Here is an 18,000-nt window from a genome sequence, read left to right as displayed (position 1 = left end):
GAAGGGAGTGGATATTGAGCTTGATGACAGGGGTGCAAATGAAGCAAACTGCTGCATCCAAGATGATGTTCAGCTTCTTGGGTGTGGTTCTGGCTGCACCCATTAGTGAGTGGTGAGTATTCCATTATACTCCTCTCTTGAACCCTGTTGGTGATGGATGGGCTTTGAGGGGTCAAAAGGCAAGCCACTTGTCACAAAGTACCTAGCCTCTGGCCCTGCTCCTGTAGCCACAGTGTTGACATCACTGGCCCATTTCAGTTTCTGGTCATTGGTGCCACTAAGATGTTCATGATGGGCAGCTTGGTGATGGTGGTGTCATTGAAAGCCAAGAGGAGATAGCTGAGCTTTCTCTTATTCAAGCTGTTCATTATCTTGCATTTAAGTGGTGTGACTGTTACCTACCACTTGTCAGCCCAGGCCTGCATGTTATCCAAGTCCTGCTGTGGCAGCAGGGGCAAGAGTTGTGAAGCAGCTGAAAATGATTGGGCTAAGGCACTTCCCTCAGGAACACCTGCAGCAATGTCCCGGGGATGAGGTTATTAGCCTCCGATAAGCACAACCATCTTCCTGTGCATCACGAATGACTCCAGCCAGTGTAGGGTATCCATTTTTACTCTTTTTTTACCCTTTGAGCTAAGTTTTGGATGCCCAACACCTGCCTGATAGAAATCTCAGGTGGGCCTGTAATTGAGCACATAGCACGCCTGCCTGTTTCAGGTGGGAGGCTGTTTAAATATGGAAATAAGACACTGTAGGATCCTGATTGCAATCTTGAAGTATAAATGCTGGGTTCAGGCAGGTGTTTAGGCTGTTCTGTCACTTTCATATCCATTTCAGGCAGATGTTAAAAATCCCCCTCAATGTGTTTTCCAGGGATTTATCATGTGAGGTCCCCTGCTGCTAAATCAAATTTATACCAGTAATCAACTACTGGTGGCTGGCAAGTTACTCTGAAACATCCTATAGCATTTTCAATTACTTTTGAATGGTTAATCAACAATTAGAATACTAGTATTTAGCCAGCTATGATCAAATATGTAATGTTAAGTGATAATTGCTTTATTACATACGTTATGAATGAACAAAGAAATGCATGGAATCAAATCTTAAACTATTAAGCTTATTTGAAACAATGTCAGCAGGGATGATAGATTATGAAAGTAAACTAGCAAGAAATATAAGAACAGATAGTAAGAGGTTCTCCAGTTATTCTCAAAATGATGAGAGTGCCGAAAGTAAATGTTAGTCCTTTAAAGGGTGAGACTGGGGACTTAATAAAGGGGAACAGGGAAATGGCAGAGACTTTGAACAAATATTTTGTATCGGTCTTCACGGTAGCAGTCACTAAAAACATCCCAATAATGGATAATCAAGGGGCTATAGGGAGGGAGGAACTTAAAACAATCACTGTCACTAAAGAAGTACTCAGTAAAATAATGGGACTAAAGGTGGAAAAGTTCCCTGGAACTGATGGCTTTCATCCTCGAGTTTTAAAAGAACTGGCTGCAGAGATAGTGGATGCATTGGTTGTCATCTACAAAGATGGGTGAGAAAGCAAGTTGTGAGGAGGACACAAAAAATCTGCAAAGGTATATGGACAGGCTGAGTGGGCAAAAATTTGGCAGATGGAGTATAATGTGGGAAAGTGTGAGGTTATCCACTTTGGCAGAAAAAATAAAAAAGCAAATTATTATTTAAATGGAGAAAAATTACAAAATGCTGCAGTACTGAGTGACCTTGTCCTTGTGCAGAATCACAAAAGGTTAGTATGCAGGTACAGCAAGTAATCAGGAAGGCAAATGGAATGTTTGCCTTTATTGCAAGGGGGATGGAGTATAAAAGCAGAGAAGTTCTGCTACAACTGTACAGGGTATTGGTGAGGCCACACCTAGAGTACTGCAGACAGTTTTGGTCTCCTTATTTAAGGAGGGATATACTTGCATTGGAGGCAGTTCAGAGAAGGTTCACTCATCGATTCCTGAGATGAAGGGGTTGACTTATGAAGAAAGGTTGAGCAGGTTGGGCCTGCACTCATTGGAGTTCAGAAGAATGAAAGATGATCTTATTGAGACATATAACATAATGAGGGGGCTCAACAAGGTAGATGCAGAGAGGATGTTTCCACTCATGGGGAAATCTCGAATTCGGGGGCATAGTTTTAGAATAAGGGGTCGCCCATTTAAAACTGAGATGAGGAGGAATTTCTTCTGTCAGAGGGTTGTAAATCTGTCGAATTCACTGCCCCAGAGAGCTGTGGAGGCTGGGTCATTGATTATATTTAAGGCGCAGATAGACAGATTTTTGAGCAATAAAAGAGTGGGCAGGGAACTGGAGCTGAGCCCATGATCAGATTAATGATGATCTTATTGAATGGCAGAGCAGGCTCGAGAGGCCACATGGCCTACTCCTGCTCCCATTTCTTATGTTCTTATGTTTTATGACTGGAAAATGTAATTTACACAAAACAAAACAGCCTTTACTGGAAAATTGGAATATTTACTGTTGGACAAACAATTTTTGGTTGTTTTAAATGGGTAGTTGTTCAGGTATTAGGGCATAAAGAAATAGCAGTCTGTTCATTCTTCAATAATGTTTTGTGTTTTCACATATGTGTCAGTGCAGACTTTGAGCTTTGCTAAGTTTTTACTCTGTGAAACAAATAATGTTCTAGTGTTTCTTTACTTTGGATAGTAATGGCCCATCCAAAGAAATGCCTTCCACATATATGTACATGTATCAACCATTTTTCAAATTAGATTTGTTTGAGTTTATTCCAGAAGAATGGAATCTAACCCAGTTTCAACAATTCAAACCTGCCTGTTCCTTTAAAAAAAAATCAGACAATTTGATGTTTCATGTACTTTCTCTACATTTCTACAATGCTAAACATTGTATGATACTGTTGTGTTCCTCTGTCTTTCAGTGTTCGCGGTTGAATGGAAGGAACTGTCAAAATGATGGACAATCCTGCGTTTGATTATTTATTGAATACTCAGAAGTTGCTTTTCACTGTATAAAGACAAAGGGCCCGAGTTTGGTGAAAGCTAAGTTCTGCTCAAGTACCGTCTAAAGGACCGCTAAGATCTTGACGGTACTTTGGGCGGAGGTTTCATGAAAAAATGTGGGAAAGATTGCCCAGCAGTAAAAATGGGCCTTCGCGCTGATTCTAGGCAGCAGCAGGCAGTAGCTTCCATTCTGGACGGCAAATGCAATCCTCGGCAAAGTCACGGCTGCCAATGATGGGGGGAAGGAAGGTGGAAGGTCAGAATTAGAAGAACACAGCATTCTCAGAGGGTTGAAGCGCGAGAGAAGGTTACAAAGAAAGAGAAAGGCAAGGCCATGGCGTTTGACCACAAGGATTAGAATTTTACATTTAAGGCATTGGTGTACTGGGAGTCAATATAGGTCAGTGAGCACAGCAGTGATGGGTGAACTGGTGCGAAACTAAAACACGAAACTAAAGGACACTTACATTTAACTTCTAATATTTTATTAATTACTGAGTTCATGAGTTATGTAATGCTGATCACCTATTTCCTGAACTCAAGCAGTCGATGTGTAACTGGATCTTTAAATGAAGATGTATAGTTGTCTTGGGAGGGGGTAATTTTCACCTTCATTGTCTGGACAGTAATCTGGCGAGGAGCAGCACCTGCCTGTTGTATAACCCACCCACTCATTGTCGAGCTCGTCTGATTTATTTCCATTGATTTCAATAGGCGAATATCGGTTGGGTTTTATAAAGGGGAGGCGAATCGCGCTGTCAGATTACTGCAGTGAAGTAAAAATTAACCCCCACCACCTCCTAGGATTTGAGCTCTCAGGGAGGTAATACTTTCAAATTTGCACATCCAGAATACTGGACAGGATATTGATGTGATATTGTGAATCAAATAGCTCTCAAAACTGTTTTGTACCGACAGGGCGTGTCTTGGAAAGTGATAAAAGTGATGCATGTAACAATGCCATTTGGCTTTGACCTTCTCAACATATGCATGGATTTAAATACGAGGCCAAAAGAAATCATTGGAAGCATGTTATAAGTAACTTTAGGAGATTTGTGAAAAACTCAATGAATTCATTTGACTATTGTCAAAGAGCTAATGCTTATGAAATTAAATGATAACTGTGGTGGGAAATGGAATGGAATTTACTCTTTTTATTTAGTCCCAGATTCTAGTATGACCAGATTTCAAATAACACAGAACAGGAGCCCTTTTAGGCTATCTGCACCTCAATCTCAAAAGTGTTTTCATGAAAGATAATTTCACACATATTTTTTCTTTAGTGCTCATTTAACTCCAAAGTGCAGAATAAGTGGTTCCTGAGCATTCGCCTAATGCTTGATATCTCAATGGTGAACAAGATGTACAGCTTAATACTAGGATGCATTAGTGCAATCACTACCCAAGTTCAAATGAAAGAATATTAGTGATTTCACCCATAACTTTATAAAGCAGAAAAAACTGATCGAGAGTATTTGGTGCTGAATTCTAGGCAGAATTTCAAAAGTATAAGGACAGTGTTTTAAACATTCACTTTACTGCAAAGTGGTTACATTAATTGTCCATCTGTGATTGACTGTATTATAAATGGGGGCTGTTTTCATGTGTCTGTATTTTGCTGTCATTTGTTGTTCAATATTATTATCTTTTAAAAAATATATATTTTGAGAGAATATAGGGCTTGATTTTAACCCGCCCAGCTTGGCAGGAACGGCAGGAAAGTGGGCCCTTTAAAAGCGAGCAATTTGACTTTCCACCCCATTCTCATTGTAATCACGTTGACCATCAATTTAACTGCTATTTGCCAAGACGCCTGCCGGAAGCAGGTGGGTGCCTCATGAATACATGCAAGTTGAGGTCCAAGGCTGTAATAGCTAATAGAACAGCGTTTCCAGTAACTACTCATTCCCCTTCCCTGAAAAGAGACACAAAGCACCTCTGTTAACAGTCCTTGTTACCCCTTCACCATTACCTTAAAGCTGCATTGAAGAACACTGAAACCATTCAGCCAAATTTTATATGAATGACATACTGGCAATGCAGACTCAGACGCCAAATGTGATAAGGTGATAAATTTAATGCCAAACACAATAACTGCCTTGAATTCATCTCTCACCCAAATGTCAAGTCATGGCGCCTTTTTAAAAGAAGTGTTACTAACTCCTACTCCTCCGAGATAGTCCCCCAGAGGTTTCAGCAAAGCTGGAGGAAGACTGCTCTTTCCCTTGTTAGGATGCTTGAAATGCTCATGGCCGAGGAATTCGAGTTGCTCGGATCTGTGACAGCCTGGCTACAAACTGCTGCACTTTGGCTGCTGCCGGCCGGGCAGTCTGGCCCAGCTGGCTTTCTGGCACCATGTTGAGTATTGGTTGAAGGGAGCAGATGTGCTGACATTCTGAGAGAGGGCAACACATTGCATGACTGCCACTCCCATGGAGCTGCGGCTGATCTGTCCCACTGACCAGCGGGAGTATAAACAGCTGGAGGCGCGTGATGCTTTGAAAGCAGCAATATATTCAGTCCAACAGCCTCTCCGAGTTGGAGCCCAGAGTCATCATTGCAGCTGTTTGAGGTTCCACCAAAGCTGAAAAGGCTATGAACATTGACTCTTGTTGTAAAGGTCCAACTTTACCGTCCCAGGATGTGGCCATAATTTCCAAGGTAGGCTGCAGACTGGTGATGCCATGTCAGAAGACTCCTGCATACTTTCAGCCGTGGTGCTGCAACTCCTTGGCAGGCCTTCCAATATCTGGTATCATTGCTTGTGTGAGGCAAGCAGTTCATATTTCATAGCTGCACCCATGAAGTTCATGTCTCTGTCCACCTCCACAGAGCAGGAAGAGGACCTAGTCCTCGGCTATCCCCATCACCAGTACCTGGTCCTGCTCACTCGTGTTGGGAGTGTCACCACATGCTGACCCCTTTAACTCACTCTCTAGCCCACACAGAGTGCCAATCTCTGTGCTGGTGCTTGGCACCAATGGAGTGCAATCCTTAGATGGATTGTCTTCCTATGAAATGTCTTCTTCTGCCAGGTCTTGCTATTGAGAAGGAGCTAGAGGAAGTAAAAAAGGGACAAGTGAACCTGGCACTGACAGGCTGCACAGTAGAAGATGACAGCCTTCCCAATGTAGCTTAATGTTGTCAAGCTGACTAAATGTCACTTTTTCTAAGGTACTTGAAGGGGTACAAGTATTAGTCAGAGACCCTGTTCAGATAGGCTCCCTGCCTCAAAATGCACAATTCAGACAGCTCTTGAGGGGCCACTGATCTCAAAAGCTTGGCGCTCCAGCTGGAAATGGATCATGATGCTGGCTATTCCTTCCCCGGTCTTAGTCCTCTCCCTTGTGTTGTGCATGGTGTTCTTATGCATAAAGAGAGGGTGAGAGTTAGTATCAAGGGAGAGTGCACATGTGTGGAACTTCTGCTTGTTGTGCATATACCGAGAGAGAGAAAAGAAGCAAGATGCAACCAAGATGGGTAGGGATTGAATTGAGAACAAGTGACTGGTGTGCAAAGTGAGGAAGAATTCATGAGAGGAGTCCTGTCGCATGAGAAGAGAATGTCATTAGTGGTGGCTGTGAAGGCAACAAGCAAGAGATGAGTATGTGGTTGGACTAAGAATGAGCTGGTATAAAGTGCCCATATGGTGGTGACGAATGTGATAGAAACATAGAAACATAGAAAATAGGTGCAGGAGTAGGCCATTCGGCCCTACGAGCCTGCACCGCCATTCAATGAGTTCATGGCTGAACATGCAACTTCAGTACCCCATTCCTGCTTTCTCGCCATACCCCTTGATCCCCCTAGTAGTAAGGACTACATCTAACTCCTTTTTGAATATATTTAGTGAATTGGCCTCAACAACTTTCTGTGGTAGAGAATTCCACAGGTTCACCACTCTCTGGGTGAAGAAGTTTCTCCTCATCTCGGTCCTAAATGGCTTACCCCTTATCCTTAGAATGTGACCCCTGGTTCTGGACTTCCGCAACATTGGCAACATTCTTCCTGCATCTAACCTGTCTAAACCTGTCAGAATTTTAAATGTTTCTATGAGATCCCCTCTCATTCTTCTGAACTCCAGTGAATACAAGCCCAGTTGATCCAGTCTTTCTTGATATGTCAGTCCCGCCATCCCGGGAATCAGTCTGGTGAACTTTCGCTGCACTCCCTCAATAGCAAGAATGTCCTTCCTCAAGTTAGGAGACCAAAACTGTACACAATACTCCAGGTGTGGCCTCACCAAGGCTCTGTACAACTGTAGTAACACCTTCCTGCCCCTGTACTCAAATCCCCTCGCTATGAAGGCCAACATGCCATTTGCTTTCTTAACCGCCTGCTGTACCTGCATGCCAACTTTCAATGGCTGATATACCATGACACCCAGGTCTCTTTGCACCTCCCCTTTTCCTAATCTGTCACCATTCAGATAATAGTCTGTCTCTCTGTTTTTACCACCAAAGTGGATAACCTCACATTTATCCACATTATACTTCATCTGCCATGCATTTGCCCACTCACCTAACCTATCCAAATCACTCTGCAGCCTCATAGCATCCTCCTCGCAGCTCACACTGCCACCCAACTTAGTGTCATCCACATCCCGCCATGATGCAGGGGACTGAATTGTTCAGAATGCTGGGGAAAGGGGGAAGGATTGGCACGATGTCACTGAAAGAGATGGACAAATGAAGAGCAGTACTCACTCACCTCTGCTGCTCTTATTGAAACATTTTCTGCATTGAACTTGGGTCCTTTAGGTGATCTTCCTGGAGCTGCCGATCTCAGCCACCTCTGTTCAGGCCGGGTGAACCTCTATTTTGGGTTTCTTCCTTCCCTATATGGGAAGGAGAACTTCCCTTTTCACCCGCACCTCTCTGCCAGGATCTCCAGGGAGGTTTCAGAAAACCTGCGGACTTGCTTCCGACTCATCCCGCCATTTTCAGTAGTAAATGACAGCAGTGACAGTGAAGTGAATGTTCCTTTAAGACGTACATTAAATAGGCCTCTGCTGGACCACCAGAAATTATGCCCAGAAAGCGGGCTTCCTGTTCCTGTTGTGTTCGGGTGGCCAACCCACCAATCAAATATTAATGAGGCCTGGGAATTAAAGTACTCCAGGCTTTATTCTGGGCCAGCAAGAGTGATTTGCACTTACCCCGTCTCCTGCTCACCCTAAACCCACTCCAGGATAAAATAAACACCATATTGCTTGTTATAGTTTAAAGATTTGTAATATTTATACCTTTTTTAAGCTAAAAACAATGAAATCTGTAAAACATGAATATAAACTCATGTTAGTGCCATTGCTGTCAAAGCTGAGCACAAGCTTTTTCGCTTCACTTCCCAATGCTCTCAAACTAATTTGACTGCAGTATATATATACTACTGACATTTGAAAGTAATGTTGGTGACAAATAAGTTGACTTTTTAATTCTGGAATTTGTTTATGACATACGATACATCAAGAAACATTCTGTTTCAGTTGATTACAAGGTTAATCTAAGTAGCCTCAGTGAACATAAATCTGTGGGAAGCCCATTAAGTGCATTGAAGGTGCTTAGGCTTAATTCAAACCATTGCAATGTTAGGCTAAATTCAAATTGATCATTGCGTTCCTTCATTTAAAATATCAATGTTGATACCTCTCTAAGTCTGCCAGCATGAAGCAAATGAGGAATATTTTGTGCAGTTTGTTTGGTGCATATTACAGGACAACTCCTGGGTGATCAATGAATCTCAGTCCCAGAAACTTTATTTAATGGTTGATCAGGCTGCTTTATGTATTACTTTGTACTCGTGCTCTTCTGGGGTTCCATGACTGAACAAAATATAATCAGCCTACGTTTACATCTATTTAAGCATAGAGAAGCCATACAAAAATCAACAGATATATCTACAGTAAGTACTGTAGGGAATAGTATGCGGCCAGGGTGATCTCCTGGACTAGTTTTGGTCGTCTGGATGGGTAGGAGAGGAATTTTCCCAGATTTTTTCTCCCTAAATTGGCCTGGTTTAATCTGATTTTTGCCTCTCCCAGGAGATCGCATGGCTCCGGCTGGGGTGGAGTGTAGAATGTTTTAGTGTAAGGGGTGTCGCAGTTGTGGTGAGGCAGACTGGTTGAGCTGGGTGCTCTTTGCCTTTCTGTCATTGGTCATAGGTTTATATGTAACCTTTAGGGCTGCTGACCAAGGGCCGTGCAGCCACAATGGGCCAAAATGGCCTCCTTCTGTGCTGTAAACTTCTATGTTTCTATCTTATATTTTGATAGCACCTTTAAGATAGAAAAATGTCCCAAGGCACTTCACAGAAGTAGAATCAGACAAAAAACTACACCAAGCTAAAGGTGGAGATATTAGGAGAAGTGACTAAAAACTTGGTCAAAGTGGATTTTAAAGGGTTGCTTAAAAGAGGAGAGAGAGGTGAAGCGGAGAGGTTCCATGGGGGAATGCCATAGTGTAGGGTTTAGATGGCAGAAGGCACGACTGCCAATAGTGGAAAAAAGGGATTTCAGATTGAAAAAGAGGTCAGAGTTGGAGGAATACAAAGCTCTTGATCGTTGTAGCACTGGAGACGGTTACAGAGATAGGGCTAGGCCATGAGGATGAGAATTTTAAATTGAAAGTATTGCGGGATGGGGGGGGCCGGCGGTAACAAATGTAGGTCAGTGAGCATTGGGGTGATGGATGAGTGGTAGTGGCATTTTGGATGAGCTGAAATGTTTGGAGAGTGGAAGGGGAACGGTCGGGCAGGAGAGTATTGAAATAGTCGAGTCTGGAGGTGAAAAAGGTATGAGTGAGGATTTCGACACCAGATAGACTAAGATACAGGTAGAGACGGGCACTGTTACGTAGCTGGAAGTAGGCAGTCTCTGTGATGGCGAGAATATAGGGTCGGAACTCAGATCAAAAAGAATGAGAAGGTTGTCAAATGTCTGGTTCAACCTGAGACAGTGGTCAAGGAGGGGGATGGAAACGGAAGAAAGGGTCTAGAGTTAGGGCAGGTCGGAGAAGCTGATGGATTCAGTCTTTCCAATGTTTAACTGGAGGAAATTGTCCAGAAACGGGCCCAGTGAAAAAAACTAACCTTAGGAGTGCAACCTTCAAAAAGCCAAGAATGACTAAGGGATGGAGCAGCAGTCTCGGGGGGGGAAGCAAGTATGAGGAAAGTGTTTGACACAGTGAGTTGACTGTTCGGGTGCTGTAATGGATTGCTTATGTGATTTTGTTGCACCTTTGAAGCATTTCCTTAAGATGAGGACCTGACAGCAGCATTCAAAGAAGGCAACAATGAATTGCAGTTGGGACTCAGTGGCGTTATCTGTTCCAAAAGTACATCATCATCATAGGCAGTCCCTCGGAGTCAAGGATGACTTGTTTCCACACTAGAAATTAGTTCTCAGGTGACTGAAGAGTCCAATGCGGGACCTAGAGTCTCTGTCACAGGTGGGGCAAACGGTGGTTGAAGGAACATGTGGGTGGGGTGCTTGGGTTGCCGAGCGCTCCTTCCGCTGTCGATGCTTGGCTTCAGCTTGCTCTCGGCGAAGAGACTCGAGGTGTTCAGCGCCTTCTCAGATGCTTTTCCTCCACTTTGGGCAAACTTGAGCCAGGGAGTCCCAGGTGACGGTGGGGATGTTAGATTTTTTCAAGGAGGCTTTGAGGGTGTCCTTGAAGCATTTCCTCTGCCCATCTGGGGCTCGCTTGCCGTGTCGGAGCTCCAAATAGAGTGCTTGTCTTGGGCGTCTTGTGGCCCATCCAGCGGAGCTGATCAAGTGTGATCAGTGCTTCGATGCTGGGGATGTTGGCCTGAGCGAGGACACTGACATTGGTGCGCCTATCATGCCAATGGATTTGCAGGATCTTGTGGAGGCAGCGTTAATGGTAGTTCTCCAGTGTTTTGAGGTGCCTGCTGTACATAGTCCATGTCTCTGAGCCATATAGAAGGGCGGGTATCACCACTGCTCTGTAGACCATGAGCTTGGTGCTAGGCTTGAGGTCCTGGTCTTCAAACACTCTCTTCCTCAGGCAACCGAAGGAATGGAAAATGGTCCATTTTGTCCAAGGCCTCGTCATGGATTTTGATAACCTGGCGGCAGTGCTGTGTGGCGGGGGCACAAAAGTTGTCCAAAAGTACAACCTTAAATTAACAGTTGTACAAAAATAACTGGTTCTGACTTACAGAAAGTGGCCACTTTTTTGCCTCTTTCTGGACTCCATCTTGTGCTTTCAGCATCATAAGTTAATGATGTCACATTATTTGTCTTTGTTAGCTTTCATTAGCATGCATTATCATATATAAAATGCCTCATTGATGTGTGAGATTTGAAAATGTCAACCAACATCTGATTGAGTGCTTTAAGCCAATACCAGTGATCGGTTAAGACGCTGATTTATAGAAATTGTTGCCTTGGAGATTCACCATTAATTGAAGAGCTTTACCAGTAGGGATTTACTGGTACTATATAAAGGGTGTACAGACCCACAAGCAGTATTATTGTTTTACTGAATGTGCAGTAATCTATCGCAAATTGATTTAAACGAAAGCAAAATACTGCAGATGCTGGAAATCTGATATAAAAACAGAAAATACTGGAAGCACTCAGCAGGTCAGGCAGCATCTGAGGAGAGAGAAACAGAGTTAACGGGGGTACTTTTAACCCCCAAGGATGGACCAGTTAGTGCCGAGTGGGTTAAAATATCAGATATGGGAAACCCCGCTTCTGATTTTAACGAAGTGCGGGTTTCAGTGTGGCCTAGTAACACGACCTCAAGAGACGGAGCCATCATTATAATATGTTAATGAGGATACTTCCCTCCAATTTTGATTGGGATTTAAATTTAACGCTTCCAGCACGGGTTTCCCAGGATTGGGAAACTCAACAATATATTTGTGGTGAAATTGAGCAGCACCTCATGGGGCTGGTTAAAGGGCAGGTGTCCCAAATTAAAAGGCTCATTGCTTTCAGCTGCTTTCTCATTTCCCTCTGGTAAATGGTAAAGATATGTCATCCTGTTTAAAGTGGCAGACATGCTTGCATAGAAAGTCTTCACGGCCATGGTCATGGCCTGCATGGATTAATTTGATAGCTGTGATTGAAATTCCTCTGAGGAATCATCAGACGACAGACTGCTGCTTTATGTGTGAAGGCCCTGGAGGAGAGAAGAAACAGATATGTATTAGTACTGGCAATGCAACAATGTTGTCACTTAGCATAATTACACTGACCATTTTTCATTCATTGCTGAAATCAAATCAACATTGTCTGAGCCTTGTCTGAGATGTGGGGTAGAGCTATTACATTTTGTTACCAGTCACCTGGGAAATCCCACTCCCTCCATCTCCAATGGTCAGGGAGACAGAGAGGTTATTGATTTCCATGATCTCTTCCTCTGCAGCTGTCAACTGCACAATCTGTGGTGGGTCACCTCCAGTCCTCTCCCTCTTCCTTGTGTTTTGTGCTCTCTTCTCCGGCAACTGGGGAAAGAACAGACCTATGAGTGACTGTAAGTGTATGCGGCCACCCGATGATACAGTGCATTCAGTGAGGTTAACTATCAGGCATTGCATCACATTGCATAAGGACTAGGATGAGTGGCAATGGTGGAGAAATAAATGGGGATATGAGCAAATGTATAGAAAATGAACAATGGCTGCTCCTGAATCTTAAGTAGGTGTGAGGAGCGATGTGATGGAGCATACTTGACAAGACTGAGTGAGAGATGGGATAGTGTGCATTATAGGATTTTGGTGAATCTGCAACACTACTCACCTTTTCCAGCCTGATTAGGTCATTAAAATGTTCTCTGTGCTGGATTCATAAATGGACCATATTGCTCCTACTGCTCCTGCTGACCTGCTGACTCCTTCCAGCATCTTCTGTTTTTATTTATGGCGTATGGTGATCACTGGTTGGGTAACAGAGGGCGATCTGTCACAGATCAGATCTGTGCTAGCAACAGCTTCAGCATGAACTACAAATTCACTATTGGAAGGAAAGGGGGTGGGAGGGAATGACCATAATATATTTAAAAAATCTGTCCTGCCTACAAAAAAACTATTCAACCATCTCCAACCAAGCCTTCTTGCTGACAGCAGCAGGTTTCTTCCTTGCATTGCCGAGAAGGATTATCTCCATCTGGGTCCTCACTGCAACCAGCAGTAAGTACATCAAGTGATGCGTCCTTAAACTGGGGTGCAGCCCTTGATCCATCCTGAGTCCATCTTTAAACTTCGCCACCTCTTTGCACAAGTTCCTAACTCCTCCAGATGCCATGTCTGAATTGGCCCTTTAAATACTCAAGTTCAGATTGCGTCATGCAGGTCCACACCACACCCTTTGTCGCACATTGGAGACGTGAAACCCAGAAGTAAAATTCTAATTTGGTAGCCATGTTGAAATCATACATTCTGCCGCGCTGAAACTTATTCCGAGTTTCACGCGTTCTATCGCACCCTGTCCACCCCTGTCCTCAGAACCCGCCTCTGGGTTATTAACGTGCCCATGTTTCAGGTCGATGACTTTCTGATCTGATTTAGTTGATCAAAATTGATTTAATATCACGTCGAAACTGCGCAGTGGCTGTAACTAGCATAAATTAGATTACTCCCAGTGGTAGCATACCCCAATATCTGATCATTTGTCAAATTAGCAGACGCAGATTAATCTCATCATATGTTTGGTTAGCATTTCCATCCAAATATTCCCTTGTTTCCTTGTAAGTCAAATATTTGGAGTGTATTACTGAAACCAATATAGCAGTTGTTGTGATGATCTGTTTATTGTACCCGGAGCTGAGCTCTGAGTATAATTAAAGAATAACCACAGCCCCAATTTTAATCCAGGGCAGGAATTGGGCGGGTGGCAAATTTCCATCATGTTTCCAGTCTGGGTTCCATGCCGTTTTAAGATTGCCGGGCTACCCTCCTGATTAAGTGCCGAGTCATGCAGCCCTTAGCATGATGCACGCAATTTCCGGCATGACTCATGAGGCTTACTTAAAGCAGGAATGCCCCTCTTACAGCAAAGTTGCATTATTCACTCAACAACTATCAAAGCAGCAGATGAGTCAAAGGGCTGTTCCCGCTTATCCGATGCTGCCCCCATGCCCCCCCCCCCCGCCCCCGCTGCCTCGCCCCCGCAGGATGACCTAGTTGAGGACATGAGTAGCAGAAGAAAACAGCTCTTCCCAAAATCCCTAAGGGCATCCTCAAGGCCAGGATGCAGCAGGCTTGGAAAGAGGTGGCTGACACGATCAGAGCCAGCAGCTTCACTCCCAGAACCTGGCTTCACTGCGGAAAGAGAGTTATTGACCTCACAAGAGCAGCAAAGGGGAGTACAGCTCTTCAACTCTCTTCCCAGCACTTCACAACACTCCTCCCCTCCACTCTCCTGCCACACACACTTACAAGCTCACTGTCTATGCTCTTTATTTAAGCAGTACATGTTCTAACCTGCTGACCCAAACCTCTCAGCCAAATCTTTTCCAATTAATTATTTATTTTCTTCTTAGGCAATCCTCCGGAGTCGAGGATGACTTACTTTCACACTAAAATGAGTTCTAAGGTGACTGATGAGACCAATGTGGGATCTACAGTCTCTGTCATAGTTGGGGCAGATGGTGGTTGGAGGGACGGGTGGATGGGGCGCGTGATTTATCGTACGCTCCTTCCTCTGTTCGTACTTGGCTTCCACGTGCTCCTAGTGAAGAGACTCAAAGTGTTCGCTGCCTTCTCCTCCACTTTGAGCGATCTTGGGCTAGGGATTCCCAAGAGTCAGTGGGTATGTTGCATTTTTTTAAGTAAGCTTTGAAGGTGTCCTTGAAGCGTTTTCTCTGCCCTCCTGAGAATCGTCTGCCATGACATAGCTTGGAGTAGAGTGCTTGTTTCGGGAGTCTAGTATTGGGCATGCAGACAATGTGGCCCATCCACCGGAGCTGGTTGAGCGTGGTCAATGCCTTGATGCTGGGATGTTGGCCTGAGAGAGAATGCTGATGTTGGTGCACCTATCCTGCCAATGAATTTGCAGGATTTTGCAGAGGCAGCATTGATGGTACTTCTCCAGTGTTTTGAAGTGCCTACTGTACATAGTCCATGTTTCTGAAGCACATAGGAGGGTGGGTATCACTACTGCTCTGTAGACCATGAGCTTGGTGCTGAGTTTGAGATCCTGGTCTTTGAACACTCTTTTTCTCAGGCGGCTGAAGTTTGCACTGGCACACTGAAGGTGGTGTTGGACTTCGTCATTGGTGTCTGCACTTGCTGATAGTAGGTTCCCAAGATGTAGAAAGTGGTCCACATTGTCCAAGATCTCATCGTAGATCTTGATAACTGGAGAGCAGTACTGTGTGGTGGGGCCTGGTTGGTAGAGGACCTTTGTCTTACTGATATTTAATGTGAGGCCCAGACTCTCGTACGCTTCAGTGAAGGTGTCAACGATGGTTTGAAGTTCGGACTCTGAGTATGCACAAACGCAAGCGTCATCTGCATGTTGTAATTAAATAACAGAGGTTGGAGCAACCTTGGATCTAGACTGAAGGCGTTGGAGGTGAAACAATTTTCCGCTTGTCCTGTAGATTAACCCCACTCCAGCGGGGAGCTGTTAAGAATGAAATGAAGTATTGCAGCGAGGAAGATTGAGAAGAGCATTGGGGTGATGACACAGCCTTGCTTGACCCCAGTCTGTACTTGTATTGGATCTGTGGTGGATCCATTGGTAAGAATCACGGCTTGCATGTCATTATGGAGTGTCCTTCTCAAATTCGGCTGTCCTCAAAAATTTGTCACCATCCTCCGCCTGCTTCACAATTCATTATATAATATGCAATTTACAAATGTATTTTGCCTCTTTGACACACAATCCAGTGGATCTCAATTTATTTATAGATAGGAGAACTTTCCTACCATTGAAGAGTGAGTATTTTGCTGTAAACCTTTATCTTTCCCTGAAGAAATTCTATATCGGCCAACAGTTTACTTTGCCACTTAATTGTAAAGAATAAAACTGGGAAGAAAATTAAGCAGCATCAGTGTCATTTTCTGTATGCTTATTAATAACTCACCGCATATGCATTTTAGGCTATGCATCCGACTCACTAAAGAAACAGAATTTTCACATTTCACACTCGAAGCAGGAATTGGGAGCCGGAGTGGGTGGTGCCTGTTTGGCCCGGATCTTTTAACTCCCGAGCCTCATTAACGTGACCCGATACTGATTCCTGCTTGAAGCCAATGGGAATGATGACACCACTGGTGGGCGGGAGTTGAAATTCATGGGGGTTCAGGCTGATACCAGGGACCCACGGAAACAGGCCCGAGCAAGGTAAGTCAGAATGGGGGATTGGGAAAGTCTGCAGCAGAGGCGGGATGTCCAGTGAAGGGGAGGCGCAAGTTATCCTTGTGGGTTAGGATTCTGAACTTTTAAAAAGTTTTTTAAAATCTATCTTACCTAGGCCACCTGTAGCCAGAATTCTGCCTGCTGCCAGCTTTTACTGGAGGGTTTAGAGACTGTATGGCCCGCAGTAGGGCCCACAGTTAAAATGGCATGCACGTCCCGCGATGTGATCGGGACACACCTTCATCACTTAAATTAGGCATCCAGTTCTCTGGGGCGGGTGGCCTTCCCGTGCCTAAATTGAGGCAAGTTAAGATGGGGGCTGGGAGTGGTGACGTGGAAGCTGGAACACGTTGGAAACAGGGTGCAAACCTCCCCTGCCATCTTAGCTTTCTGCCTGCATCGTTGCTGCTGAGCGGGATGGGGGGTGGATGTTAAAATCAAGCCTTTGGTTTCATGATGAGTTCAAAGATCACTTCTCGTATGAGCAGTTGAGAGAGAAACTCTCATGTCTGACTAAAACCTGAAATGTTAACAGAGAGTTTTTTGCTGTAAACCCTCATTAATGCTGGGCATCTGTTAAATGAACTTGATGTAAATCTACACCACCAGCTCTCCTACTTCTTTTCACACTTAATCATGTTTCCACGTTGTGCCAGTATTTTACTTTGTACATTAAGAATAATACAATTCCTTCACTGATTTTTCCTTCATCACTTATTTCCTTCCTATTTTGCAGTAATTTCTTGCCTTATTGGAAGCTGCTTCTTAACCCCTGCCCATCATATCTTTTGTTAATGCCCAATAAACAAAAGATTTTCACAGCTCCACAAATGGAATATCAGCTCTCCTGTTTTCTTATAGAATCACTGGAACGAAAACACAGAAAGACCATTGGGCCTACGCCAGTTCTTTCCTTCAGCTGAAGGTATCCATTCTAATTCCATTTTGCTGGGTCTCTTTTTAATTTCTTTATAATGCTTTCCCATTTAAGCCTTTCCTTATATTTCAATGAGTAATTCTTCCATCTGAGAAACCATTCCTACCCATCCGTACCTTGCTTAAAAATCTCTTGGTCTCTATTATGCTTTTTGCTTGTCTTCCAACACTTAATTTATTTAGACCGACAGTCTTTACAAAATAACCTCCTATTACCTCAACGGATTATCAATTAAATCAACCCTAGCCTCCCTTTACCACTGTTTCAATTACTTGTTTATGTTTATAATGTTACGTTAAATCTCCTTATTCCATTTAATTATAGGTAAGAGTCCAGTAACCATTCATTTGCATTTGCTGTCCAGAAATCTCCACGTCAACTTCATATATTTCTCTTTTAATTTCCTGAAACTGTCTATTTTGTTCATTTAGACACACACACACACACAATATATTGGCATGTTATGGTAGACTGTGTACATAATGTCCTCCAGGTTCATTTTAGGGAATACACACTCACATGTTTTTCTTATTAATCTTTGTAAACATCCCTGTTCACAAACCTACACTATCACCGCCCACCACTGGACTAAAGGCAAAATGCCACTGCGTTCTGCCTCTGCTGTGCCTGTGGTCTATCTTATTTTGGCCAGATTTTGGTCTCTGTAATTTGTATAAAGTTTATTCTGTTTCATGTACATCGCTATTTGGTTTTAATTAGCTCCG

The sequence above is a fragment of the Pristiophorus japonicus genome, chromosome 5 (assembly GCF_044704955.1).
Source record: "Pristiophorus japonicus isolate sPriJap1 chromosome 5, sPriJap1.hap1, whole genome shotgun sequence".
In the NCBI taxonomy this organism is placed as follows: Eukaryota; Metazoa; Chordata; class Chondrichthyes; family Pristiophoridae; genus Pristiophorus; species Pristiophorus japonicus.
The sequence above is the reverse complement of the archived record's forward strand: the minus strand, read 5'-3'. Positions refer to the sequence as shown.